The 25,734-nt window shown below is 45.4% G+C and overlaps 1 protein-coding gene across 4 annotated transcripts in view; it reads right to left on the bottom strand.

The window, feature by feature from the left end:
* Window positions 1-22,791, bottom strand: part of LOC131575634 (sodium channel protein type 5 subunit alpha-like) — a 210,234-nt gene extending 187,443 nt beyond the window's left edge. For 3 of the 4 annotated variants that reach the window (XM_058831335.1, XM_058831337.1, XM_058831338.1), the window contains exon 1: window positions 22,564-22,791. The gene's annotated coding sequence lies outside the window, so the exon portion shown is untranslated. The other variant, XM_058831336.1, reaches the window with a different exon arrangement.
* Window positions 22,792-25,734: the final 2,943 nt, after the last annotated feature.

Genomic DNA, 25,734 nt, shown 5'->3' with positions numbered 1-25,734 from the left:
AACCCCAGCCCTACTGGTGCAAGGGGACATGAGTCTGTCCAGGCTGTCAGCTGGAGGTTGTTCCTCATCCTGCTCTTCAAAGCCACCTTGTGGGCCCCAGCAATGCTTTGAAGGACATGCTGGGACAACAGGAATGTCACAGGAGCAGGAAGGGAGGGAGGAACACTGCAGCCCAGCTGCCTCACTGGACTTGTGTATGGGGGTGGCAGGTTCAATGACAGCCCTTCCTTTTATTTCTGATTTCTCTGTCTGCTTGGAAAGCCGTACCAGCTGTGCTACATAACACAGAAAACTGGGCTAGAAATGCCAAGATAACCAGAGTACCAAATCCTAACTTCATACCTTTCCTTCACATTTCAAGATCCATCTCCAGGAACTATCCAGATCTATATCCAGATCTATCTTTAGCTTGAAATTAAATTCCAAGTCTTAGTACCTGTGCAGGCTTTAATTATTTTTCTTCTTGCAACTGAGGCTAACTATTTTCCCAGCCTTCTCTCAGATGAAAGGCACCATTAAATCCAAACCCATCCCAGCACTCCTCCAGGATCATGGGATCACAATGAGTTTGCTCTGTGATGCACACAGGGATCAAAGGGTCACAGCTGTGCTGTGCAAAGTGGCATCCTCTTCCCTAGAGCCCAAGCACAGCACCTCATGGGCTTCCTCACCTCCCAAGGTCTGCAACCCTGGCAGATTCTAGACTGTAAAAAGTTGTCCATTGGTAAAGGGTGCCAGTCCGGGGTGTATTTGAGGCTGGAAATAGGAACTATATTATATATATAACCTATATATATATATAGTAACTATATATATATATATATAATAGGAACTAATAGGAAATAGGAACAGCCTATTTTGCCTACTCATTTAAAATATTTCCACGTTCACACCTTGACTGAGAAGAAACAGCAGAGTCTTCATCACCTGCTCAAAGCTAAAAGTGACTTGGTTTCTCTTACAGCCCCTCAACAAACAGGGACAAATCCATGGGGCTTGCTTGTCTCCTGGAAACTTAATCCTGTTTTGGGCAGGGGGGGTTTCAGATGTGGGTAACTCTGAGCCACTTCTCACACACACCAGATTCCAGCTGCTGAGAGAGAGGACTCAGTGGGAGGGTTCACATCAGTGGACTGATGACATTCAGTATTGCAGGTGTAATGTAAATAAACAGTCAGAGGAAAGGAGACAACCATTTCTGTTTATGCTGCACCAATCCTTTGTAAATACTCAGAGCTTTCAGTATTAACTACTCCAGACAGTGAAAAAAACCAGGATGCAGAGAGGACATCACAGGAGTCCTTGCACTAGTTTTTTTTTTTCCCTTTTTAGCCTAGTTTCCTGAGGAAAAAAGGCTTATCTGGTCATGCTGTCTGTCTTTTAATCCCCTCTAATAACTTTTGAATCCATTGGCCAATTTCAACCACACTTGAGACAGACGTAGATATTTCAGAGGAACTAAACTCGTGGTACAGAAATGGAGAGCTAAGTAATAGAAATCAGTGGGAGTTTGTGCCTCCTCTGTGGTGTAGCTCCAACCCCTCATCCATTCAGAGAGCTGGAAGTCAGCATGTCCATTGGTTTAGGGATGCAAAGGAATCTTCAAAAGCCACTGCACACAGTGCCATTTAGCCACACAAGTGGTCAGGAAGAAACCATGGGGTTTGGTTTCTTGGGCTTGGAAGGGTGAGTTTAAGGAAAATGAACTAGACCCATAGGAAATCCCACTGAATTAGTATTGCCACTCTCAAAGCAATGGAAGCTTTATTTTTCCTGTTTCAGGATAATAACCTCAGCAGAATCAGTGTGTCTGTGCAGGGATTAATACTGTGGCTTCCTCTCTCATCCTTTCCCGCCTTGAAAGAGGAAAGTCTAAAACTTAGCTCCTGAAGAAAGAGTAGGAAACCAGCACTGAATCAATCCCTTAAAGCAAGACCACGCAGAATAACAAGACCATGAGAGCCACTCAGCTCTGCTTTTGGTTCAGGGGTAATAACTTCAAGCAAAGCCTCTGTCCAGGGCAGCAAAGCAGCAGTGAAGCACTCCCACAGGAGCCTGTTGGTTGGGCTGAAATCCTACTCTCCCGAGAGCAGCATATGGTGCAGGAGAGCTGCAGAAGCAGCCTCTGAATTTGCACACACTTTTAATTTTATTTCCCTGCCTACACGCACCACACTGAGGATCTGCACCTACAAACAGGACCTCGGTGTCTTACCAGGAGGTTTTGTGCATGCAGGCACAATATGATGAGAGTAAGTTTTAAGCCAGGAGGAGAAATATGCTCCCAAACTCTTGTGCCCTTGCCACAGTTGGATCCAGGCAAGCACAGGACTGACAGAACTTTTTCCCACACGGCAAGCTCAACGTGTTTCAAAGATTACACACACACACAAAAAAAAATAAAAAAAAATAAAAAAAAAAAAAATTGAAAAATCTATCTCAGCTGCTCTGTATCATGAGAAATGGCTGATGTGCCCAGCACACTGGCAGACTGCCTGGCTACCAGCTGTGGTCTGACTCCTAACCCTGCTGAAAACAGAGGTCTGCCAGTGGACACAGTGCCACAGAAGCTGCAGAAAACAATGCCTGCCTTTGGATGAGCCTGAGAAACCACAATGAGGGCCAACGAGACAAACACAGAGCTGGGGGCGAGACTTCAGGCAGCTGGGCTCTCTTCACTGTGGATAGCAATGACCTGGCATCCTGGAAATCTGTAGGAAAACTCAACCCTGGGGTCTGCCTGGAGGGCAACAAGTTCAAAGGACTCTAAACTGGCCTGTGGCCAGACTGAGAGAGTGTTTAACTGGGTGCCTGTGAGATGCATTTCAAACATTCCCCTAAAAATGCCATTTCCATGTAAGTCCTACCCAGGCAGGCTTGCTCCACTCCTCTCCCAGTTAAGGAATGCAGCAATTATGCCCACAAAGGGAGATCATCTCCCTGCTCAACAGCCAAGCTGCTTTCCCATCAGTCAGATTCTGATTCTGGAGGCAGCTCTCACCTCAAAATCAGCACCTGACAGGCAAACTCAAGCTGCTGGCTTTCAAAATTAGAAGGACAAAGCTTCAGGTGTCAGGAAGGCTAAAGCACACTTGGAATTGCTTTTTCTGGGTTGGCCAGTTCAGATCTGAAGGGTCAGTCTCCATGATCTCTAGGAACCTTGTGCTCTATTTCTCTCTCCTGCCCTCATGAGCACTTCCAATGCAGCCTGTATATACAACAAACTCCATAATTATTAACCAGCTTGTGATTTTCAAGGCCACGTTTGCTCAGCCATCTCTAGGATTCAGGATTTACTGTCTGCATGTCCAACGAATCTTGTCTTGAAGGCAGCCTCAGGGCTGCTGCCAGGAGACAAGTTAGTACAAACTTTTTTCTCCACAGGAGAGTTCACCTATTTGCTTTTTCCTCATTAATTTCACTTCTATATTCCTTCATCCTGTGAACAGATCTGCTCAGGTCAAGATGCTGAGAAAAATCCGAATTGCAAAGTCAAATATGGTTGGTTATGTAGTTCCACCATGAAAGCAAATGACTCTGCAATACTTTTCCAGAAGGTGCAGCTTGCTTGTCTCTCCTGGAACTGACAGGAACCTTGACAAAACTCAGATTATTTCAATTCCAATAAGATAAAACAGACTGAAGTCCAGCAGAGAGCTACCTCCATGTGATTTAAACAAAAGTTATGTGGTCTTTTCTCTTTGTCATCTTGTCCGCCATGTGTCCTGTGGGTCAGCTGTGACCTGGAGGATTATTTCTGCCTGTGGACGAGTTTCTTCCTTTCCTTTCAGGTATAGAGAAGATAGGAAAGGGAAATCACACCAACTTCATTCAGGTCTCTGGCATTGCTGCATTACTGCAACACACTCAACTGAGGTCTAACTTTCAAGACACTTTTGTCAAGAATACAGTGAGGCAAACTGCCTTCTGAACAAATCCCACCACGTGAGCACATTACACATGAAATACTCAGACATCTCACTGCTAATTCACTGCCATGCATCATTCAGCAGGAAAGTCCTTAGCAACAAACTCCAAGAAAGATTTTGGCCTCAGTTATACCATTACTGATGCAGCTCCCTGATGGATCTGAGCTGTGTCCATAGGACAGACCCTACCTCTGGAACTCACACATACTGTGAAAAATATCTCCCCTCAATCTTGGCTGAATTCAGAGCAGGATAATTAATGTCTTTCTATTCATTTACAGCTGAATGGAGATTTCTCAACTTTTGAGCTGCCATTTGGGATCTGGAGACAGCTGCTCCTGTGTACTCCCCTGTTGAAGAGTAAGAGCTGGTCCTCTCTTAGGTACAGCACAACAAACCTCAGCTGCAGGGTGATAGGTGTCTTTTAAGTCCTCCCCACAAAATAGCAGATAGTACTTGAGGCTTGACTTTGCACTTGGGCTTCATCAGCACCCAGTTCAGAGCAGGTGGGAAACACAGCATGACCTCAATGACATTTTACATCTTCACCTTCTCCTCTCCTGTCTAAACAGCAGCAGCATCTGCACAGGCAGGAGCTGGTGCCCAGCCTTTGTGCCAAGAGGAGCTGCAGCTCCCTGCACTCGCTGGTTTATTGCTAATGCAACAAATAGCCTTGGGTGCGCAGTATTGGTTGTGACAAGCTGGAAGAGTTCCATGCATCAGATGATGAAGTTGCTCTTGCTACCAGCAGGTACAATTGTCTTTTCTACTGAACTAGCAGCACACTTTCTTCTCCATTTGCTCTTCACTTTTCCCCCTCTTTGACTACTTTTTAAATATTTCACAGATGTACTCTTGTGGCTAAGCTCTCCGGCACATTTTCAGCAGTTTTGCTGAGCATGCACTTTCGGAGCCTATATGGAGGTAAGATCACGGTTAAAACCACTCATACCAACATGCTTTAAATGCTCTCATGTTCCTGCAGCACAGTCTTGACATGCACAGCAAACTCCATGCAGAGAAAATGCCAGGCAGACCCAGAAGATGTTCTGAGGACAGGAGGCCAGCACAGACCTCAGCTGAGAAACTCAGCAGCCCTGAAGACAAAACCTTTTCTGTGTTTCATCACCTAAGCAGAACATTTTAGCCATCCTGCATCAGCAAAGCACATGGTGAGAGCACAGATGCTCCAAGTTCATACAGCACCAATGCAGAGGCACCTCCTGGCAGTGTCTGGGGTCACACAAGGTGAAACACGTTGTGCTCTTTCTCTACACCTGATTAACTGTGTAAGGAATGCTCACACTGCTCCTGTCCATGAAAACACTGGATCCAGTGCTGTCCCTTGGGGTGGGAGGTGCTTCTGCTTGGAAGGAAGCAAAAGCAAAGTGATGGGGAATATTCACCTTAGCAGAATTTGAGGCAGGAGGGAGAAGGATTTGGGAAAAATAAATGAATGGTAGTGAAGAGAGAAGTTCTGGAAAGATATGGGTGGAAAGATCATTCATTGGGTCCCTGGGACTGGAAGGGGCATTCCAGAGCTCTCTGTGGAGGTTTGAAGAAATGGACAAAAAGTTTCTTTGCTAGTGTATGGTATAAGGCCAGCCCTGTAGCTGTGTCATTCCTACAACACTTTGGGCATGCAATTTGCCCTCAGTTTTACCTCTGTAAAGTAAGAAAAACTGTGCTCCTTGTGGTGAAAGAATACTTAAATGATTTCTATCCAATTAAATTGCTTTTGGCAAGGGGATTTTTTGTTTGTTTTGGTTGGTTGGTTTGGGTTTTTTCTTTCCAGCTATCTCATTTTCTCTTCATTGAAACCCAGTGCCTCAATTTTCCAGCTCAGTTTGGCAGTGTCATCTAATGCCCAGGTTCCTCACTCAGACAACTCAAGAGTACCCAAGGCAAACACAACTCTCAGAATGATCTCCCATTCTCAGGAAGACACAGGCTCTCCTCCCTGGATTGCTCTTCCTCTCCTCCAAAATTATTATTCCCTTTGACTCAGTTGCTGCTGCCCTTCCTTTGGAGGTTACCTCAGGCCAGCCCAAGCTTCCTCAAGGAACTGGGAGCAACTGCAGAGCTTCCCAGCCCAAGTGGATCAGGTTCCAAGGAGCTCTGTCTGACCCTCACTCCAGTCCTGTGATCACTCTGTTGTGAATTCACCCATTCCTTTCTCCTGGAGAAGCAAGTGAAGTCTCATAGACAATAAAACCCAGGAACAGCATCTGGAGAATCAAAGCCCTGTGCCTAAAAAATAACACTTAAAAATGATGGTAAATAACACGAGGTGTCAACCCCTCCTTTAGCTTAAATCTAAACACATGTGCTGTGGTCACAGCACCCAGCAGTAAGATCACACTGTCATCCAAAGATTTCACCTCTGTGATACAATTTTTTTTTGCCTATTCCAATATAAAATTGTTACTTTGATAACAAAGGAGAGGCATTCAGATTTTCAGAATACAAACCAGGTCCCTATGAGTTATTCAGGCATAGAAGTCACTGCTCATCAAAATAAGGTTTTCTCAGTCTGTATTTAAGCATCTCAGAAAGAAACTGTCCTTGCAGCCAAGATGTTATTGCCTGGATCAGCACTATATACATGGAGGGGAAAAAAAAAAGTAGAAAACTGTAACAAATGTAAAATGCTGATAGCTGTCAAGAAACCTTGTAAAGCACAACAAACAGCACACAATCACTTCAGCAATTTGAGGTTGTAGAGTGGGAAGGAAGGCCAAAACTAGGAGCACCAAATACACACAAAACATAATTGATGCTGCTAAATATACCACTGAGGTAAATGCTTATGGGGCTAAAGGGATAATGTTAAGACTCATTATTTTGGCTGCAAGACTCCCAGGCTCAGCAGTGCAGGGAAAGCTGAATCCCAAAAGCCATTCTTTGTCCATTTCTAACTTGGAATCTGTTGGGTTTCTCATTAGGAGCAGTGGGGGATGACTCACAGCTCAGCACATCCCCTGCACACCCGTGCTGGGACTGAAGTGCTCTGTGTGCACAGAGCAAGTCCACAACAGAGCACAGAGAAACTCATGGCCTGTGTGGTGATGGGGACAGCAGGGGTGCCCTGCCTCCATCACCCCGTACTCTACAGGATCCAAACTCCAGCACAAGGCAGAGCGTGCTGCCATCCCAATTTCCCAGCCCTCCCAGTCTGCAGCAGTGTGATAAATCATCTCTCCCAGTGCAGGGATGGTGTCATTCTGAGCACACCTAGGTCATGCAGTGCAGAGCCCCATTAGAGATCCCTGGACCAGCTCCAAATGAGTAAAAGCCTCCACAGCAGCACATAACGATAGTAGGTCAGGTCCTAGAAGCAATAAAACCACATTAGCAGCATGTAAAACTATGCTAAGCAGCCTCTCTGGTTTTGCCCTGAAAAAAAAATTGCCTCCTCCAGTAGCTCTTTACTGCAACCATTTACAGGAGCAGCCGGGATTTTTTTTAGGTGCACAGCAAACATTGACAGGGTTTGGGCAGCCACAGAGAGATACTGCTGCTCTCCAGCAGAATTTCCTCATACTAACGTTGTGACTGCCTGCAAGAGGATTTGGGCTGCTGGAAGAAGTGATGACTCCTTGGGGTTAAGGCACTCCTGTGTCTGACAGCCCAGGAACCTGACAGCTGCTGAACTGAAGAAGCAAACACTTGAATGCAAGAGTAAGACTTAGAAAATCTCCAAATTATAAATACTCAACTTCCCCAAAAACATCAGTGAAGCACAGCTTCCCCACCAAGCCACGTTTATCACTATTATTAATATTTGTCATTGTTGTCATGAATAAGATAAATAAGCACATAAGAAAGGTAGATGGTCTCTGCAACAAGATTGTTACAAAGAGTCAAAATTATTTTGCACACAATCCATATTTCTTCCAAGGGACACAACCCTACAGCTGATACTGGGATGAAGGGAAACCCAGCAGAGATTGCACTTTTATTACATATTTCTCCATCAAGCAACTGATTAAAGTTTGCATTCCAAGTACAGCTATGCTCTAGGCTTAAGAAAAATCTTCTCATTTGAAAGTCATTTCCCTCCCCTACATCTGGGACAATCATGAAATAGAAAATATTAATAAATAAATATGCATCAGCCCACAGCTCATGTTCAGTCAAAAGCCAAGACTTATGTGTCTTGCTAATGGACCCCAAAATCAGAAGGTTTGATAGACTGAATTCTGATACTTCCAGCAAATGAAGGAAAACCTCACTGCTTCAACTGTGATTCGGGAAGTTATCCTTCCTCCTCACAAACTTTGGTGTTCAGCTCATTGATCCAGGGCTGTAGCTCACCTCCCAGCCTGGGTTTCCCCACAGAGCAGAAAACTTCTCCCAAAGTCCTGAGTGTTTCAGCCCAGTGAGAGTGTGCTGAGGACAGTGTCCCAATGGTGCTGTTTTGGATGAAGTCAGAGGAGCAGTTCACTGCTCAGCTGCAGGACAGTGGCTGTAGGATGATGATTCTGGTTTTGACCCTGGTGTCATTTTTCTAAGCCCCAGTTATGTATGAGCTGCTAACAGAAACACAGAAGAAGGTGGCATGATATCACAACTATATTTTGTGGAGGAAAAAGAGGGTATTTGTAGTTGCCATCACATGACATGATGTGGGAACCTGTACCAGCCTGTCATGTATCAGTGTCTGGGGGCTTATAACCCTCTTAGTCTGTCCCTTAAAAAAAGAGATGCTTTGAGCTTTGGTGATGTGGAGCAGATCTGTTTTGCTGAGGCTTTCTGCAGAGAAAGAATTTCACCCTTAATGAGATGTAGGGGAACTTTCCCTTTCCTATTTCCCCAGTTCTCTAAAGATCAGCTTCATCCTTCCAATCCTGAGTTGGCCATGCTGTGCAGAGCCTGTGCAGTCACTCTCCCTGGACACTGAAAGAGCTCAAAAAAGTTTTTACCTCCTATGCTGTCACAAGCAAAATGTTGCACATGCTCCAGAGTGCAAAATGAAAAAGAAAAAATAAAGTAAATCAAGAATAACATGATAACACATAACACAGGTGCTTGTGTTAGAATAGAAAGAATCAGTGACAAAACTGCAGCTAGAGAAATTGCCAGCCTTTTCAAGGGCAAGAAGGAACTTTTCAAACACATAAGGAACAAAATGTATCCTCTAAGTACCATCAGACACAACAGCACAGAAAGGGCAGCAATGTTCAATACCTATTTCTGTTCTGTACTCAGGAAAAATCCATGCAATGGACCAATAATATGCTGAGAATGACATTTCACATTTAAGAGAAATAAAGATGTACAAAAGGAGTATAAAATACCCTGGTTTCTTTAGCTAGGCTTTCTATATCAACAAGTTATGATAATTGAACCCAAGAGTTCCTACAGGCCTGGCCAACATGTACTCTGAATATCAGTGCTGCTTTCTAAAGTACTGGGACACTGTGGTGAAGCACAGAAGAAAACCACAATTGTGGCAATGTTTTATGTGGATAAACAGAAAGATGTGAGTGACTGAAAACCTTTCTGCTTTTTGGAGGAAAGAACAGAAGAGCTGATGCAGGGCTTGGTTAATCAGGGCTCAGGGGACAGTGATAGAAACTGATGGCAACATTACCCTATTTCAGTTCTGATGTCCAAAGCACAAGGGTTGTGCTGATAAATTAGAAAGGTTTAGGGAAGTATCATTAAAGACAATTATTCACTGGAAATCAGGCTCATAGTAAGCGCTGCAAAGAGCTCGATCACACCAAAGGAAATGGAAAAGCATTAATTGATCACAGTACCAGCATCCTTGGACAAACACAGCTAAAACATTACTACTCCTCTCCTTATTACATTCTGCACTGTCAGAATAATATACAAGAAATCCAGTGGTCAAGAACTGGAACAAAAGAAATATTAATTAGGTGTAATGTGCACAGTTTAAAGGAAATCATTTAACCATGCTTTACCAAAGACTAATAACCTACCAAAGACTGAAAGGTGAAAAATCCATCCTGCTCAATTCCTCTTTTCTTGACAGTACATGCTGTACCTGAAACAATGCTAATTATGAGGAGCCCTCTACTATTCTAAAGACAGAGTAGATGATCACAGTTTTATTTCATGGCTTTATAATCTCTAAATTATGGAGTGGAGACTAAATTTTCCAGTCTTTTCTTTCTTACAAAGGGAACAGAAAGGCATAAGCCCAAATCATATACTTGGTCTTCAAAACACCGCACAACAAGCATGGAGCTCTGTTTTAAAATGTGATGGGAGGGAGGAGGAAACTATCCAGATAAAAATGTGCAGATGCAACAGCACAAAATAAACATTACTGCAAGAATCTAGAGAGGCTCAGGGTCCCTTGGTACAGAAAGGTCTCAAATCTCTGCTCCCTTTCTGCCGGCGGGCTGCGTCACGGACAGGCGAGCGTCACCCCACCACACCACCTAATTGGCACCCAGCCTTCCAGGGAGTGGGAGATAGTCAGCCTAAAAATAGGCTGTCCTCTGTGTTCACTCTCCCCTCCCTCCATCCCCCCCTCGAAGGCACAAGGCTGGCAATCCAGGGAAGAACATCCAGAAAAGTGGCAGCCTTAGCAGAGTGAGCCGGGAGGAGCTCCTGGAGAGGGAGGGTCAGGATGGGGAGCTGTCAGGGTGATGCTAAGCACAACACAGGGGGTCTGGTCCCTGCCTGCCCTCCTGCTTCTGGGAAAGAGTGATTTCCAGCACCTCTAGCACTGGAGATGAATCCTGAGCCCCTGGCCCCACTGGAGGTGTGGGGACAGAGCCACACAGACTGTCCTTGCCCTCCAGGGTGGTGTCCCCAGCTGACCCACTGCTGAAGCAAAGCAGCTGAGCTTGGCTCTTGTGGCACATCTCACAGCAGCTCCTTCATTGTTTCCTGCTCACAAACTCTCTTCAGCCACCCCTTTACCCTGTGAAGACCTTTTCTTCAACAATCCATGCAACTTTTGTTTCAAGGCACCAGCATCTGCAGGCAGCAAAGCCTCACAGGACAGTTTTTAATAGGAATTTCATTGACATTGGAGATCCTCACAGGACTTTGATGAACACTTGAACTTTAGTCTGACATTTACGTGCCTAAAACTCTGTATGAAGCCCAAATTAAGAGATCTTACACTCTGCTATTGATGCTTTCTCTCATATGCAGCTTTACAAAGCTCCAGAACATTGGTAACATTTCAGAAAGCATTGGTTCTGCTTTTAACTGGATATGACAAGTCAAAATCAATTAGAGATTGATCTCAATACTGGTTTGGGGTTTTTTTTAATTTATTTTTAGCCTGCCATTCAGTAACCAAAGTGAAGAAATGCAATCAATGAAGCAAACTTGCTTTGCAGCAAAGCTTTTTCCTGGATTTTAAGACATTTTGGGAAGTTTCTCAAGCTCCTAAAGACAACAGTGTAAATAACATTGCTTATTGAATTCTGCAGAGTGCTCTAACAGCAAGACTGATGGGTAGACTAATACATCGTGTAGTTGCTATAAGCAATGATCTCCCATGCTAATCACAATTTTCACATTCATTAAAGTTGTAGGAGCCTCCTGGAAGAAATCACGTACCAGGGAACTACTCACACACTTGCAATGCTAGCTGTGACTATAAAACTAGCTTTCAAACTGCCATTGGGAAGAAAATATTCGAGGTATTTGACATCCCACAGACCCAAATGTGCGAGATGCTTCTTTTTGAGTCCTGCCCTGGGCCACATGGTCCTGCAAACCAGCATGCATGTTCAGCTGCCACAATTTAAAATGAGCATGAACTGATGGTGCTCTGCATTCAGGGTGGGACTCTGGACCACTGAAGTGAGAGGAGAAAATTCCCTTCCAAGACCATTCCTCCAGGTTGTTTCCTGCCTGAAAGCAGGACTTTGGGTTGCTGTTGGCAAGGGGTAACACAACACAGAAGTTAAGGCAGGGTTGATCCCTGGCCACCCCCAGGGACCATCACATCATAAAAACAGCGCAGCTGGCACCAGCCCCACCTTGGAAAACAAACTTCTCCATGCCAGGGCTGGTTGCTGGCAGCTGTGCAATGCTGGTCAGCAGCACTCCCTGCCTTACAAAGCTGCTGCTGGCTCAGGGATGAGAAGCTGAAATTCAAGGTGCCCAAAGGGAGTGCATGGGATGAGGGACCTCCCTGAAAGGACTTGGCCATGCAGCAGGAAATAGCCTCTGCATTTTGGGGCACGAGGGCTGCTGGAACTGATTGGGACAGCACTGATAATCCCTCCAAAATATGTTTTAAACCACCTTCCTCCTGATCCTGGCAAACAAACAGCCCTAAGAAATAACCTCTCTAACAGAAATAAAGCTTCTTACTTAGACCACCCACTGCAAACCAAATCAAGGCGCCAGCTTGCCACTCAAATTCACCATTTTCAGTGCTGTGATGCCAATTTCTGTGCTATCCCTGGCTCCTTGAGACCTTTTAAACTCCAAAATAATGCTGCTCGCAGTTCCCTCCTGCTCCTTTCCTCCTGGAGGCAGCTGGGCCAGCGAGGACACTGTAGAGAGCTGGGCACAGCTCATGACGTGCCTCTGCACTGGGTGACACCCTCATGATGGTTTTTGTACCACCATCATTTATCCTTTGGGGTCAGAACGCCCTTTTTCTGCTCATCAAGAAAAAAGGCAGCCAGCACACATCCCCGAGCAGGGCCCTGAAGACTTTATCCAATTGTCAGCTCTGAAACCACACCTTGGACACAAATGCCCTGCGCTAGACCCAGGGAAAGAAGCATTTTGATCTGCACCCGGCGGCTGGGGGTGGGTTTGATTTATCAGGGGAGGCAAAAGCTGCTGCAGAGCGAGGTGAGGAGGAGGGGCCCCAAGGTGGCTCTCAGCCACCTCCATGCTCCTTTGATCCCAGGGCCATGCTGGCTGCAGGCCAGTCCCTGCTGTGGGCTGTGTTAATCTGTGCTGGCCACGGCTGCCTCCCGGGAGGCTCGGTGGCAGCTGGAGATTACCGGGGTCAGGGACACCCTCCATTTTCCCTTCCTCGCACCACTCGCAGCCATGGGCAGGGCAAGGGCTGGAGGAGAAAGAGCCATGGGCTCCTGGCATGGGTGCACACAAGGCAGGGTATCCCCAGTGCTGTCCCTGCTGCCTCTCATCCTGCTTTGCACCTTCCTGCAATAGCTGGGCACACACGTCCTGTCTGACACCACAAAAACCAGGCCAGCTCCCAGCAAAATGGGAAGTTCACCACTGATGGAGCTGGAAATTGCAATTTTGATATCCTTGCTTCATCCCTGATTTGTTGCTTTGTTTTTCTTTTTTTTTTTCTTTTTTTTTTTTAATAAGAAGCATATATAAATTAAACTTGTCTTTTCTATATAGTTATTAATCCCTACTGATGCACATACGTGGGCAGCAGTGCCAATACAGTCCAACATCCCCCCTGCACACAGGGACACTCAGCTGCAAAGTTGTGGGGCAGGATAAAGGAAGGAGGGAACATCATCTTTGTCCCTCTGCCACCTCCTCCAGTCTTTCAACAGGACCAGGCTCTCTCACAGCCCGAGACACTCTTGGTACCCGACCCCTGATAGCTGCTGCTCCTCAGACACAAACACCCATCCACAACCTCCTGAAGCCAACGAGGGTCTTCAGCAGGCTTGGATCCAGCACTGAATCCACGTGATGGAGCCTTTTTAGGTTATTTCAAAATGCACTGGGCTTTGTTTTCAAGCTCCCTTTAAAACTATGCAATTACAACCTACACCTGGCATTACCTGATCTCACGGACCTGGGTGGTGGAGGTGAGGCAGTCACTGGCCTAACAATGGGACACTAAATATAAAATTGAATATAAGATGGAATAACACAATAAAAATTCTGTAAACCCACATTACTGAACTAGTGCAGTCCCCTGTGGAACACTGCTGGATTCATTGATGTGTAGTACGTGTCTGGGTGACCGCACAGTCGCTTTCTTTCATCTGATGCTCCTTTGAGCCTCTCTACTCTCAACCCAGCAACATCCTTAAACAGCACTTACAAAAGCCAAAAACCCCTTAGTCCTGAGCCTCTGAATCAAGTTGTCCAGTGGGTTCAAAAGCTACAGAATAAGACAGATACACACTGCTAAACCAATGGACAAGCCAAGCAACAAAACCTGAGCTTCAATGGCTTGTACAACTAATGACTACATATATCAGAATTTCCTGTGCAACAAAGGTATTATGCTATTATTTCTTATAGTTAACAAATCCAAGTACTAAAGGGATACAAAAGAAATTACATCTGACATAATAGTTAATTAAAAACCACCTATGAGACAGCTTTAGAAAATTCCAGAGGGGGAATGATGTTTCAAAATGTAATGTCGGATCTGAAGAAGTCAAAAAGAGCTTTACCTTTGGCTTCGTCAGGCTCTGGATCAGACCCTTAAAATAGTTCTGGAAATGCTCCAGAAGACTTATTTCAGCTACATTTAAGCTCTGTGCTTTGCAGCTATTCAGTAATTTTCTCTGTTAGTGTTAAACTGTCCAGGGAACTTTTCTGCTCGTAAACAAATCTTCCATCTCCCTTCTGTCGCTTTTACATCGACACTGCATCACTGACTTCAATAAACAGTCTCCTGATTCACCCTGTTATGAGACACTGAGCAGAATTAGGCACCAGAGATGTGTCTAAAAGCCTTGGTTTCAGGTTCTGAACATCACTTAGACTAATTAATAAAAGAAAACCACAGCCCAGAATATTTCAATGTTTTTGGATCACAGCCTCGTACACAGCCACTTGCTTTGCTCCCAGAAGTCTACAACCATCATTTTGGGGAGTTTTTTAGTATTGTTATTATTATTTTGAGGGTCTTTTATGCCACTCTCCATAGCTGTGCAAAAATCGGCGATCTGTGACCCAGTACAGTGTTCCCAGGTTCTTTCTGGCCTGTCCTAAGAAGCAGCTAAAAAGCTTTACTGGGTCCTGACTATTGAGCACACAACACTCAGAGCGAGACCCGCCAGCCAGCCCTCTTGGGGAAAGCCCCAAGAAACTTTTAACCAAAAGAACAATTTTGCACTTGAGGAGCAGAACTGTGTTTCACAACTGGCAGAAAAAGCAAGTTGTTCAAGCCAGAGCATCTGTACACCTTGCAGGTGCTTGCTCAGACACCGTGCAGTCGCAACAAAATTTTTGGGAGTTGTCAAGTTGAGCAACTTCATAGAGAAGCAAACTCAGCATAATTCAAGCAAAATTTTCACAAGGGAACCCAAGAAACCAGGGATTTTCTTAGGAAAGTTTCTACCCCAGTTTCATCTTTCCATGCAGGATCCAGAGTCTCAGTTCAAAGCTGCCTGAATCCAGCAGGAGCATGATGGACCTACAAGAAACATGTTCTAGAAGCACTCAAGTACTTCTCAGATAAAGTACTACTACAGAAGTGTCATAAAATGGAGGGGCAAGGGAAAAAAGCACAGAAAGGATTTATTTTGTCTTTATCTTCCCTTATTCATATGATAATTCCTTTTTTAAAATTATTCCTTGTAGCTATGACGTATGGTTTCATAACAACTATTTACTTTTCTCCCTTTATCTAACAGCTGTCTGCTGAGAAAGATGGAAAAATAAACCAAACATGTTAAAACCAAAAGAAACTATTCATATGCCATGTATAATTGCAGGCTATATTTAAGACTTTGTACATTATCGTTCAAATTATATTTAGTTTCAACAGGAGGGGAAAAAAATCCCCCTTACTTTCTAAAATTAGCAACAGAATTTGTATATTGTTTTCCAAATCCAACTGCTCTTCCCCAGAAACTTTTGCCAGGGAATAATTAATATCTGGAGACAGGGAATCTGCCTAGATCAGATGTATTTTGACATTGGCCCACTAACGGTCACCTAGAGCGAAAACCGGGGGAAGTCCTCGGGGAAAGGGCTGTGTAAATCTGGATTAGCTCTGCTGAAGTCGAACAAATCGATCTGGATTTACGCCGGCAGAGCCGAGGAGAGGACTCATCCCTCCGTTTGATGGACGCGGGGAAGGGAAGGGCTGCGAGGACCTCGGCAAACCCTGGGAGTTCCGCCGAAGGGGCGATTCCCGAGGGAGCCGGGGCTCTCCGCGGAGCGGCTGAGTGGGAACCACGCTCGCATCGAGCCCGATCAGACCTCTCGACGTGAGACGCTGTTGGAAAGAGATACGGGGAGGGGGAAAAAAAACCCAAAAAAACTAAAAAATTGTTCAAATACTTGCAGTGCTTTGCAGACCGTCTCGCTGCAGACACGGCTGGCAGAGCCTTTGCCCCGCCGGCAGCTGCGGGACACAGCGCGGTGCCGGAGGCTGGGGATGAGGCTGGGGAGAGGGATGGGGAGAGGGATGGGGAGCGGGATGGGGAGAGGGATGGGGAGAGGGATGGGGAGCGGGATGGGGAGCGGGATGGGGAGAGGGATGGGGAGCGGGATGGGGAGCGGGATGGGGAGCGGGATGGGGAGCGGGATGGGGAGAAGGATGGGGAGCGGGCCGGAGGGGATATGCAGGACCGGAGGCTGGGGATCAGGCTGGGGATCGGGCTGGGGATCGGGCTGGGGATGAGGCTGGGGATGAAGCTGGGGATGGGGCTGGGGATCGGGCTGGGGATGAAGCTGGGGATGGGGCTGGGGATCGGGCTGGGGATGAAGCTGGGGATCGGGCTGGGGACGCAGAGGAGGCGATGTGCTCGGCCCCGGGGAGGGAGAGAGGGCGGCCGCGTCACATCGCGCTGGCTGGACTAATATGGGGAGCAGCGACAGCCAGAAATCCGTCCGGAAGGAAAGGACAACCTCTGTAACACGAGAGCGAAACGAGGAACAGGCACACACCCGAGGGGGTTTTGGAGGGTTTAGGGCTTCCGAGAGGATGGCACTGCCGGCTGCATCCGGGGGGACAGGCACAGGAGCAGGTTTAGGGCAGGAGGGTCCCTTCCCCACAGCACTCAGCTCTATTAAACGCGGCATAATTACCCTGTTATAATCAGGCAGGTATTTTAAAGAGGCTTTAGTGTGATTTTATAATTGTGCATTATGTAACGTGCTACCAGCGTGTCAGGCCTCAGACAACACCAAGTGCCTGTCTGCAGGTCAGGCTGTAACATTTTAATGATGCTCCTTTCTCCTCTCCCCTAAAGCCTCCCGCTAACACTGCTCTCCCTAAACCTCTGCCCACTTCTGGTGGCTGCCTAACAGCTTAAAACAAAAACTTCATGACAGAGTTGCTCCTCTTTTTGAGCTTTACACCATGGGAAGGGAGCTTTTTTTTTTTTTTTTTTTTTTCTTTTTCATCACTTTAAAATTCATTTCCCAGGGGGAGTGGCTGACCTTGCAGCAGGGATGCTCCTCAGAGGACCGGAATGGGCTGGCAATGGGGCACAAAATCTGATCTGGCTCCTACAGGGGGAATTTTTACTCACTGGAAATAACCAGAAGTGATCCCTCTGTGCTGTCCTGTTTTGGTTTCCCAGGACCAAGGTTCTGCTAAACCTGAGGCAAAGCTTGTAAGACCCAGCGTGCTTCAAGGCAGCTGGGAGCACCAATGGCATATTCAGCCTCTAACAGAACTGTTCTTTTTAAGGGGTATAAGTGACCATTTCATTATGAGAAGGAAAAGAAACATAGAAAAATCACTTTAGAACTAATGCAGTCTTTAAGAATGAATTTTGGCTTTAAAAGTTAGTCTCTATCTTCAGCTAATGGGTCTTAAAAAGGAATTGCCCATAGACAAGTATTTCTATGACTTTGTATCACACAGATTGTTTTGTTTTGTTTTCTCTGAAGACTTAAAATCAACAGGGAAAAAAACTCAGCCACAACTTCCACCTCCCAAAACCCCTTGAAAACCCTAAAAATCTGGATTTGTGTTGACAATCAACCTTCAATTGCCATGAATACTGAAAAAGACTCATTTCTTCCAACACACCTTAATTGTGCCTATAGTCTTCATTCAATCACCTAACTCTTATACACTTGCAAATCAAATTAGTTAAATTTTTTTAGATTTTTTATACTAGAGTTGGATTAAAATTGACAAAGTACAAGTTGCAGATATCTTTCAAACAATAACTTGAATAACTTGAAGCAGTTTTAGTACCTTAGGAATCCAGCAAGCTTTAAAAAGAATCTACAACCTGTTGGCAGGGCTCTCAGCATTGCAGTAAAAAACTAAAGTTTAGCAAACTGGGAAAACTCAATTCAAGTTAAGAGATGAAATAAATAATCCAGTAAAGTATGGACTTATTTTTTTTCCATGACATAAAAGAAAGCATCAAATTTTATAATTAAATAAAAGAGGGTAAAGAGAAAACTTGAAGCTTAATAAAATTTTTAATTTTTTCTACATGTTTTGGTACAACAGTATTATTTGATGTGTCAAATCTCTACATTCAAAAAGCTCTTGCAATATGATGATAAAAATAAAACTCAGGCCATTCTTGTTATGCAGTACAGTGATTAACAAAGGCTTTGTTCAACACAAAGAGCAGTGAGGCATGTTTCTGCCATGAGAGATAAGGGATCTTTTGACACCGATGAAAACTTTGCACTTTAATGATTCACAAGGTGATCTCCTGGTGGGAGGCCAAGCTACACCACCTCAAAGGTGGGAGTGTGAGAAGAGAGGGAATTTTTGTGTCTCTTTTGCCGACTTTCATGGGAATTTTCCTCTGTGAACTCTGACTGATTAGAAACCTGAAAAGGAGAGGTACAAACAGTGGTCGCGACAGCTGGTACAGCATGAATTTAACAAAATCACTGTCCTGAGCCAGCTGAGGGACTGGGACAGGGAATAACTTTAATAAATATGTTCTTATTCTTCTCCCAAGCTGAAATCTGGGATCTCACTCACTACAAATGGACAGCCTGGAGCTGGTAACACCAGCTCCAGAATTATTGGGAAATAAATAAGGAAATACAATTCTATGGGAAAGAAGATACATTTGCAAAGGTGAAGATATTGCCTGCAGCTGCATGGAAAGGAAGACATTGTGTAGATAACAGAGCAAAAGGATCCTATACAAAAAAGTTTCTGAACTACCTGGATCTTTTCAGTGACACAAAAACTGCCAGAAGGAGAGAGGAGTTAGGGACATTCCAGTTCTGGAAAAGTTTTCTTTTCCTCATTATTAGTAACTCTAATTACTTTGAAAGAAGAGCAATGAGATAAATCCTGTAGAGCCAGAAATGTGACCTGATTTCCGTCCTGATTTAGAAACTGTCACTCTGCAAGAGAAACCCAAAGAGACAGAGCCAGGTCAAAGTGGGCTCCTCAGTTTGGTCTGCAGAGTAAATAATAAACCAAGATCAATAGAAATATAACCAGGGTTTCCTTTTGGTAGGTGTTCATAAGGACGATCCCATTTAAAGGATAAATAAATACATTTTTATCTGGACTGGTTGCAATCATCCATTACACCATGGAACAGATATTCACTACAAGCAAGCAGAAATATACCCAACAGACTTCACGCATTTTGCTCCAGGTTAGGTGGTGAAAGGGAGAAGCAATGACAGAACTCCAACGATAAATTGCTTTATACCATGTTTAAAGGCCCTACATCAAGACAATGTGTAAACACAAACCAGAAATTTAAGTGGATATTTAAGGTGATGCTGCTTCTATGTTACCAAAGTTCTATTTAAGAGAACTGAGAAATTACTTGTTGTCACCTTTTAACAACGAGGTCTATAATTTTCTAGAGTAAATCTTGAGCACCATCAGAGACAACTTACAAGGTAGAAATTTTCAGGAAGAGCTGAGCACCCACTCTCTGAAAACAACAGGTCCCTTCTATGCTTTTCAAGTTGAGCTTTCAAAAACTAAGGCACTAAAGGTGATAATAAGTTGGTAAGAAGTTCAGTCTGAAAAGCAGGACTAGGATTTCTGAATGATCACCAACATGTTTTAATATGCAACCCAAAACGTTCTTTATTCCTATACATGCACAAAGGACTCCTTCAAGACACCAAAGAGAGAAAGGGAATGAGAAGTTAAACCAATCCCTATTTAACATCATAAATAGGATATTTAAAGAAACTAAAAGTAGCTGTATTTCATTAATCTCCCAGTCAGGATGACATTTCCTATCAGTAAATTTTTAAACATAATTTTGACAACGCATTTAAATGAAGAACACAGAAACTACTCAACCTTTTCCTGTAACATGTAAAGGTCTTGGCAGCTGGGAGCTGGTGCCACAGGTGTTAGTCCATCACAGCAAGAACCGAGGCCACTTTCTCGTTCAAGCCAGGAATAAAATGCTCTCAACTCTGTTGCAGTTTTAAAGTCTGTACCCATGAGCTGTCATTCAGAGTCACAAAGTCTCGTGGTCTACATACCCCCTTCATGGTCAAGGTATTTAGGCTACATACCCAATGATGCAACTGAATACCTTTGTGACCTCTGACGAATGATTGAGGGCATGAAACAGGATCCGTTCCCTGCCACACTGTACAGAGCCCTGGCATGCTTTAAATCTGCAGGGCTCCTTGCAGCACAAACCACTTCTGTGTGAGAACTCCAGCTTTAGAAGCTGACCCTTGGTGCTTGTAAAACCCTCAGAGCCTCAGACAGAAGAGCAAAGCTGCACTATGGATGATTCAGAGTGAGCGGCAAGAACTGAGAAAAACCGTGTTACAACATCCAACTCCAATCATGAGCAAGTTCAGTAAAACATTAATCTGTGATTATTTCTGGCAGTACTGTGATCTGCCCCCTACCAAAGTTACATAAACTCCACTACTCAAGGCTGAGACCTTTTGGCACATTAATCTAAAAATACCACAACTTCCACTGCTTACGTGTTGAGACATTTGCCCCAAAAACACACGACATTTTTTATTGAGGACCCTCTGTCTCTGAAACTCTCTGTCAACCACATTTTCCACTTAAAAAAAAACTGTACCAGAATAAAAAAATATTAACAAAACCAGTGGACATCACTCCAATTCCAGTTGTATCATTCCCATCTTATCCTGACTCTGGGCTCCCTTCAGTGTTTTCGGAACCAGGAGTCTCATCAAGGCAATGCACCCGAACCAGCAGAAGTGACACTTCCAAAACCACCACTTCCTTGGTCCATCAGAGCAAGAGGGTTTCACTCCTCACTGCCTCACAGCTCTGACCTTTCCAATTCTCTGCCACCATAAGCTTATAGGATCTGCTGGATCCATCTGCGTCTCCACCTGGTCTGCTTCCCCACGCCAAAAGGACGGATCAAACATACGTGTCTGAAAACACATCCCTGCTTTTTCTTCATACAACCCGGGGGGGAACCCCTCGCTGGTTTAAGATGACAGGAAGTCTCCAAGACCACTTCTGCCAAACCCCAAAATCCTGGGAAATTACAGCAAAATGAACTTCAGCACCTTGGACAGGACACACAGACAGAAAATCACCGAAATCGGCTCATTGGTCCCGAAAATGCTGTGCCTGGACATGACCCCCTAGGACACATCTGTGGGCCTGCTTATTTTTAGTATTGACAAATCCTCTTTGAATCACTGTGTTTATTCCACCATCCGCCCTGTGTTTTGGGAAGAGCTGCTCGCCAGGCTGGCGGTGGGAGAAATCAGGGCCACCAACTCCAGATCCAAGGCTTGTCTGCAGGAGCAGCCACTGCCCCACTTGTGACTGGAAAAGCTTGGCTCAAGCACTCACAAGGCTCAGCTCACCCTTTGCATGGCAAAATGAGACCTGTTGCCATAGATGTGCCTGGCTTGTGTATTTCTTTGCTTTTTAGAAGCTCATCTCCACCTCTTCCACCCAAATCTCCAAGAAAAATAAAACTGAAAGGTCTGATTTATTCCCATTGCAGCCACACTTTGATTGCATAAGTTTTGCTTTAATTTAGCTTTCATTCTCTCTCACAGTGCTCCCAGTGTGTCACTGTTCCCCTCGGGGTTGCCTCAATAAAATCATGATCACCTTGATGAAGCGCAGCAGAGCTCTCCCCATTTTGCTTTTATTTACATGAGCCAAGTCAAGTTTTTAATTTGTGCCTGTAAAACTCCCCATTTTTTAAGCAAAGGTGTTCTACAAACAGCTTTGACGTGCTCAGTGCCATTAAGAAACACACTTAAAATATGTCAGATCTTACAACAAGTAATACCAGTAACACCCTTGCCATACAGAAGAACAATACGTTTTCCCTGCCACCACAGTAATAACCATTCCAGCTCATTTCTTCCCTTCAACACCTGCCACTAGATTTCCACTCCAACACATCTGACACCACATAACATCAACTGAACAATCGCAGAGTATTTTCTGTGTTCTTCCCGGCACTTCTGGGTGCGGGGGCAAGATGGAAACTAAACCGGTTCTCGGCCAGAATTACCTTTAAAGAGCAATACGCATCTATATCTATAAGATTTTAAATCCTCTGCTTCCACAGCCCAGCGCAAGCTTTGCTCTGCCAACTTCCCTCTGCTCCAGCCCCGCTCCCTCTCTGCCGCCCTGCTCGGACGGGACGGTCGCGGTGACGGTCGGGGAGGGAAACTTTGGGGAAGGGAAAACCCCGGCGCTACTCATTCCTCCTCCGCGACACGCTCTGAACCGGGCATCCTTTCCGCTCCTTTCTTCCCCGTTATTTATTTTATTTTTTTTTCTTTTATTACCATTTTATTAACAAGCAAACGAAATAAAAAGAGAGAAACTTACATTGGTTTATTTAATTTTTCCTGCTAAACCAAGAGTCCCAGAGCCACTTGATTGTATCCACAGAGTTTTAGTCCGCCAGCGGTGCCGTCCCGCGGGGAGGAAGGGCCGGGCTGCCGTGCGCGGAGCGCGCTGCCCGCCCGCCGCCGAGCGCGCATGGCTCGGAGCCGCCGCGCCGTCTGTGCGGCTGCCGCGGCAGCGGAGCGGAGCCAGCGCAGCCCCGGCCGGGCGGGCGGGCGGCGGGGGGGAGCGGGGAGGGAGGGATGGAGGGAGGGATAGAGGGAGGGATGGAGGGATGGATGGAGGGAGGGATGGAGGCGCCGCCCGCCCCGCCGAGCGCGGGAGGGGCGGCCCCGCAGCGCCCCCTGCCGCCGGTGGGAGCGGGGGAGGAGAGCGGGGAGCGCGGGCCGGGAAATCCGGGAAGGCGGAGGGATGATGGAGAAGGAATCTCCTTCTCCGGGGAAGGAGAAATGATGGCAGAGAAATGGTGCGGAGGGAGGAAGGATGAGGAGGGCTGAGAAGAGGAGGAGGATGAAAAAGGCACCGTGAAACGGGACGATGCGCTGCTAAAATCATAGACTTGTTTAGTTTGGCAACAGGAAGCACGGTGAGTGGAGCAATATTACCATAAACTCGTTTAGTTTGGAAAATACCTCCAAGATGATCAAGTCGAACTCTTAAACCAGCGTAGCCAAGTCCATCGCTAAGTGCCACATCTGGTGCCATGCTCTAGGGAGCAAGGTGGGATGGATGTGACTGGGGAGAAAGGTGGGACAGGGGAAGGAGAGAGGGTGAAGCTGCAGTGGAAGCTGGGGGTTGCCACGGCGGCTTTGGAGAGAGGGTTTAATCAGGGCTGAGGACAGAGGGGAGAGGAGAGGCACTGGCAGCAGGACTCAGCAAGGGGTTCCTCAGCACACAGAGGGAGGAGGGAGATGTGAGCAGTGCCAAAGCTGGACCCTCTGATCACCCCCAACCAAACCCCACTGCTCCTGCAGCTGCCTCCCAGAGCCTCTGGCCTCAAGGAACAGATCCCTGGATCATGGTTACAGGAAAGAAATTCTGATGAGTGAGAACAGCAACTTTTACCCAAAACAAGCTACCCAACAGTGACTGGGAAGATCATAGATGGATAGAAATAGGTGAAGAGAGGAGCGGTAAGGATTTCCCAGCCATGTGAAGTATTCGGGGTAGTATAAGTGAAGGAAAACTTCTGAAAAACAGAAAAAAAAACCCAAAAAACCTCAAGTTACTGAAGTAAAACAGCAAACAGGGGAGGCTGGCATTGCTTTACTGCCTCAGTGATGTGTTGGGAAGTGTCTGCTGCCACTCTGGAAAGAGAGTGTGGAGCTGTAACAAATACTCAGCTGAAAGCAGCTCAGGGAAAGGTGGTGGGAAGAGAGAAGATCATTGAGGAAAAAACCTGAGGGGCTGCAGTGGCTCTGGGAAGGCAGCTGTTCACTCAGGAAGAGCGGACAACTGAGGAAGAACAGGTGTCTGCTCAAGGACAAGCTCATGCTCAAGGGAATTATCAACGGAGTGAATAAAAAGGTGCCAAGATTCTGGAAATGCAGGAAATGATGGAGTGTATCATTGGGAAGAGCTGGGTGAGGAAGAGGGGAGAAGGAGCTGAGAAGAGGAGGTCAGGGACTGGAAAAAGATTACAAACAAAGGGAGAGGGAGGGAAATGAAGACCAAGAAAGGCAGAAAAAGACAGACCTGGGGAACAGAGTCTGTGAAACCTTAGAGCAGTACAGAGAGATGTACAAGGCAGAAGACAAATCCTCAAATTTAACCTCTCAACATGAGGCTGAAGAGTGGCTGCTCAAAGGGAAGCAGGTTCTCATGAGGACCTGAAGAGATTATGGAGTGGGCACATCTTCAACCCCATAAATGCAAATGGAAAGTCCTTGGCATCTCAGCCACTGTGCCAACACATCTCTGCAGGGCATCTCTAAATTACAAAAGCAACAATCATCTTTTCAGAGATTTTTAGTGGATTTCCAACATCATTTTAAAGTTCAATCAAAAAAAGAATTCACACCAGAGTGAAAAATCTGCTCAAGGATGGCTGCTGGGGTCAGCCTGCTCATCCCAGAAGCTGAGCTCTGCTGGAAATCCTCCTCACTGGGATGATGGTCCCACCCTATCAGTGCTCTCTGCACCCAAAGACACCCCCAGTTCTTGGGGAGCAGAACCAGCTCCTTGGAGAGGGATACTCAGACTTTCAGAAACTCCTATCATGGAATCATGACCTCAAAAAATGGCATTTCTTGCCCCAAACAGTTAAAAAATACTATCATGAGGTAGTTAGGCTTATACAGAGAGAAGACATGTGAACCTACTGCTTCTTCCTATGAAGGAGGAGTAAATTTAATGGTTGGACTCAATGATCTTGGAGGTCTTTTCTAGCTTCAATGGCTTTATGATTCTTCTCTGTCCTTCCTTCAGAATCACAAGAGCAGTGATCTGGAGGTGATGAGACAGCAGCATCTCAGAGTCACAGATTCAGTAGCACAGCCAGGGAAAGGAGGGAAAAGCCACAAAATTTCACTTAATATCCCATCCACCGGGCCTGAATAATTTCTTCTCTTTTTTTTTGCAGTCCATAAGAGTATTCTTCTGTGAATTTTTAAATCTGTTTTTTTTGCAAAGGGAGGAAAGACTGTTAAAACCTTGTTGAAGCACCAGGATGACCCATCTGTTTCATGTGTCTTTACAAATACAGAAATTACTCATAATACTAGAAAATCCTCAATCCTGTGATAATAAAATCAGCTCAGTCTGAACTCAGCTTAGAGAAAAAAACCAGCAATATTTACAAAGAAAATAAATCAGATTAATAAAAGGTAGGAAGAAGTACAAGAGAACAAAAGCTACTTTTTTAAATTCTTCCATGCCAGGAGCAGGACTGATATGGTTCTCTCATTTTCTACCCCCCCCCAAAAAAGAGAAACCCTTCCCCCACTTTTCAAGCATTTTGTGCTATTTTGGTTCTTTTTTAATTGCCTCTCCTCAGAAGACACAGAAACGTAACCCAGGAGCACACAATGAAAGCAGCATCTCCAAATCCCACAGCAAGAGGGGAACACCCTTGGCACAGGAGACCTCATAATGCAAACACTAATCATGAAGGAGCCATGCTAATTGGAACCCCATAGACAGGTTGATCAGAGA

The sequence above is a fragment of the Poecile atricapillus genome, chromosome 2 (assembly GCF_030490865.1).
Source record: "Poecile atricapillus isolate bPoeAtr1 chromosome 2, bPoeAtr1.hap1, whole genome shotgun sequence".
Classification (NCBI taxonomy): Eukaryota; Metazoa; Chordata; class Aves; order Passeriformes; family Paridae; genus Poecile; species Poecile atricapillus.
The sequence above is the reverse complement of the archived record's forward strand: the minus strand, read 5'-3'. Positions and strand labels throughout refer to the sequence as shown.